Consider the following 4,375-nt stretch of genomic DNA (forward strand, 5'->3'; position numbering starts at 1 on the left):
CCACATGATAGCTCCCTTCCCAGAGTTATGGCCCTAAGTGATGGACTGCAAAAAGATGGGGATCAGGTTTCAGGTTCCTTGGTACCCACTTCTCAGTGGGACATAATTCACAAAACAGTGGAAGGAGAAGAACAGTGGTTACCTTTCTCCCTCCTCGGCACTTGTGGGATCCTTGTTCTGATGCCAGAAGAGGCAGAGCTATGGCATTGTGTCCACTGAGCTTAGAGTGGAACTGGGAAAACTTGAGGCTCTTCCACCTCTATCAGCAGTGACTCTGGCCCTGAGTTTGTTCCTCTGAAGGCTGGGAAACAGACTAATGTGTGTTCATGCTTGGCCTGAGAAGTATGCCTTGTTCCCTGACAGCTTTCACAGGTTTCCTTTTGAAGCAGAGTCAGAATGAGTGTCCAGACCCCACTTAGGCTCCTGGAACTAGCAGCAGGGAGCCTGCTGAAGGATGAAGCCTTGGCTATCGCTGCTCTCGAGTTTATGCCCACTGAGCTCTTCCTGCCACTGTTCACGAAGGCTTCTATGGGAGACACACAGACTCTGAAGGCCATGGTGCGAGCCTGGCCCTTTGCCCATCTGCCTCTGGGGGGCCTGATGCACACGCCTCACAAGGGAACTGTAGAAGCAATCCTGGGTGGGCTTAATGCCTTGCTTACCCACAAGGTTCACCCAAGGTGAGTCTGATCCAGGTACACTGGCAAGTTTAAAGACTTCTCTGAAGAGACTGCTGGTGTCAGGGAGAGTGGATGGCCAAGGGATGAACCAGAGGCTTCTGATGATGCCAATGAAGAAACACAGAGACTTGGCCATAGCTGAGCTCACTTTGGGAAATGCTTTCAAGAAGTGTAGGAGTGCCTAAGATGCAGGGGAGCCTAGGAGAATATACCGCCATTTCCTCCCAGGGATGCTAAAGATAGTAGAAATGGAAAAGCTGGGAGGATAGAAAGGGAAAAAGAGACAGAGGAAGGTGGGGCAGAGAGGGAAGAGGGCAAGGCAACTGCTGATGTTAGAAGGGTGAAGTATAAGCACAAGTAGGAAGTCTGATTATTGCCTCAATTTGGAGACTGTGGGGTTTCATTCAGTATGTATCTTAAACCATCCCACTCAATCTACTGTTTCCCATTAGGAGGCGCAAACTGTGGGTGCTGAATTTAAGGGATACTGGCCAGAACTTCTGGAGCATGTGGTCTGGAGACATGGATCATGGGTCCTCAAGCTCACTGATGGCACCAGTGTCTGAGGGCAGTTTAAGGAAAGGAAGACCCTTGGCTCCCTTGGAGGTGTTCATAGAACTTTGTCTCAAGGAAAGGACCATGGATGAATTCCTCACCTACCTCATCCGGTGGATAGCAGATAGAAAAGATTCGATACACCTGTGCTGTAAGAAGCTGATGATTGAGTCAATCCCCTTCAAAAACATTATGAAGTTTCTGCATTTAATGCCACTAGACAGTCTCCAGGAGGTGCAAGTGAATTGCATCTGGCAGCTGTCCACCCTGAGCCTGTTTGCTCCTCTCCTGGGTCAGATGCGCAGTGTACAGAGACTCATCCTCTCGCCCATTCTTGTGTGTCTGCCTTTGAGGAGCAGGAGCAGCAAGTTGTCCACTTTACCTCTCAGTTCCTCAAGCTGCACCACCTCCAGGATCTCTCTATGGAATGTCCCTCCTTCCTCCGTGGCTGTCTGGACCAGATGCTCAGGTGAGACTGGCACAACTGACTAACAGTGAACACCACACTAGCAGGTTATTTGCATGTTCTCCTTTGCAGCTCTATCCTGAAGTGTGGTATCACACAACCACAGAAATCAAGGTAGGAGACCAAACTTGGATCCAGCCTCTGGAAAGGGACACACTATTAAGCCGCTACAGATTGGGGAGTTCATATCTGCTGATGGAGGGATTGTGATTTCTGCCTTAGGAAGGGATATCTGTGTTCAGATGATTTAGGAACATAGGGAAGTGAAAGGGGGGCGCTGGAGGAGGGGAGACCACATTAGACTTGAGCATTTTTAAAGAGAAGCTCTATGCTCACTGGCTCTGGGACCACAATGAGCCTGTCTCATATTGCCTGTCTTCAAAATATTTTCTGCTCCATATATCTTTTTTTTTTCATTTATTTTTATTAGTTGGAGGCTAATTACTTTACAATATTGTAGTGGTTTTTGTCATACATTGATATGAATCAGCCATGGATTTACATGTATTCCCCATCCCGATCCCCCCTCCCACCTCCCTCTCTACCCAATCCCTCTGAGTCTTCCCAGTGCACCAGGCCCGAGCACTTGTCTCATGCAGCCAACCTGGGCTGGTGATCTGTTTCACTATAGATAATATACATGTTTCGATGCTGTTCTCTCAAAACATCCCACCCTCGCCTTCTCCCACAGAGTCCAAAAGTCTGTTCTGTACATCTGTGTCTCTTTTTCTGTTTTGCATATAGGGTTATCGTTACCATCTTTCTAAATTCCATATATATGTGTTAGTATGCTGTAATGTTCTTATCTTTCTGGCTTACTTCACTCTGCATAATAGGCTCCAGTTTCATCCATCTCATTAGAACTGATTCAAATGAATTCTTTTTAATGGCTGAGTAATATTCCATGGTGTATATGTACCACAGCTTCCTTATGTCTGCTGATAGGCATCTGGGTTGCTTCCATGTCCTGGCTATTATAAACAGTGCTTGCTCCATATATCTTAATAAAGATTCTGGAAATGATGGGAGCCAAAAGGACAGTAACAAGCTGTAGGTGGTTTACAGATGATGCAGGGATGTAAGTGAGCCCCTGCTAACTGTCAGCCTTAGCTAATGTTGTGGGTTTTGCCCAGGTTGGTTCTCTATTCATGTCACTGAGGTGCCTTATCTTACCAAGACGTAAGGAAACCTTGGGACCAAGAAATGATTGAAGAAAAGCCTGGTTTGAGAGAATTTTTTCTTCCTCCCCAATATAACAATTCAGTGATGTCTACTCTTTATTGAGACAAGGTGTCAGGCTCTTCTATGAGCTTGTTATAGAAAATCCATTATCTTGATTCATCCTCTTAAAGAAGTGGAATATGTTGTACTCTGCTTGAGAGATGAGAAAAGGAATTTTCCAGGTTCTGGGAATTTGATCCAGTCATACAGTGAAGGTGAAGGGACTCAGGCTAAAATGAGACTGGACATCCAGGTACTAACCTTCTGAAGATGGTTAGAAAGACCTTGACTTTAGTCAAATCATTTGTCTCCCACCTGGAGGTCACTTGACTCCCTGATTTCTCAGACCTAATTTCTAGATTTCTCCTCAGGTGCCTGAAGACTGGCTTAGAAAACCTCGCAATAATGCACTGCTTGCTCACAGAATCAGACTTGACCCATCTGTCCCAGTGTCCGAGCATCAGTCAGCTAAAAGGTCTGGATCTGAGTGGGGTTGTTGTAACCAACTTTAGGTCTGCAATCCTTCAAATTCTGCTGGAGAAAGTAGCAGCCACTGTCTGGGAACTGGGCTTAGATGAATGTGTGATCTTGGACTCCCAACTTGAGGCCGTCCTGCCTGCCCTGAGCCTCTGCTTCCAGCTCCGGTCCTTCAGTCTGCGAGGGAACATCCTATCCATGGCTGCCATGGAGAAGCTGCTGCTCCACACCGCTGGGCTGCCCAATTTAAGTAAAGAGTTTTATCCCGCCCCTCGGGAAAGTTATAGCTCTCAAGGAGTTTTACTCCAAGGGAGACTTGCTCAGCTTCAAGCTGGGTTGAAGGAGATTCTGAAAGTCTTAGGACAGCCCAGGACCATCTGGCTTAGCTCCAGCCCTTTTTTTCACTGCAGTGATGACATATTCTATCACATGGAGCCCATTACCTACCACTGCAATAGTTCTGCCTTTTTGATGCCTCTATCAAAAGCTTTCTTGGAAATAAAATTTAGGTACAGTGGCATTGTATAGGAGCAGAGATCAATGGTTTTTCACATCTGCTTACTTCAAGTGGGAAAAGCTAAGGTGATCCAGTAGAGGTGCAGGATTGCAAGGGGAAATGTTGGCTTGGGGACTTGATGTGACCTTTGGGGCCATGTATCCTATAGAGTTGGAAATGTGAACCTAAATTTCTTTGGGGGAAAAGGGCTTGAGATACGCTTGTTAGAGTCATACCTGAGTTGACTGAAATGTTGTTAAGGTTGTTAAGAAATGGTCAGAAATAAAGAGATCCTCAGTGAAAACCAACTGCTGCCCTCCATGATTTATTATTCAGGTTTTTTCAGTTTATACCTCAGAAATCTCTAGACATTGACAAAAGAATAAAGCATTGACTACCCTGGTGGTCCTGTGGTTAAGACTCTGAGCTCCTAATGCAAGGGGTTTGGGTTTGATCCTTGGTCAGGGAACTAGATCCCAC

General features: G+C 46.2%; 1 pseudogene; it reads left to right on the plus strand.

The window, feature by feature from the left end:
- Positions 1-396: 396 nt before the first annotated feature.
- Positions 397-3,927, plus strand: LOC122451715 (annotated as a pseudogene).
- Positions 3,928-4,375: the final 448 nt, after the last annotated feature.

Source organism: Cervus canadensis, chromosome 13 (genome assembly GCF_019320065.1).
Source record: "Cervus canadensis isolate Bull #8, Minnesota chromosome 13, ASM1932006v1, whole genome shotgun sequence".
Classification (NCBI taxonomy): Eukaryota; Metazoa; Chordata; class Mammalia; order Artiodactyla; family Cervidae; genus Cervus; species Cervus canadensis.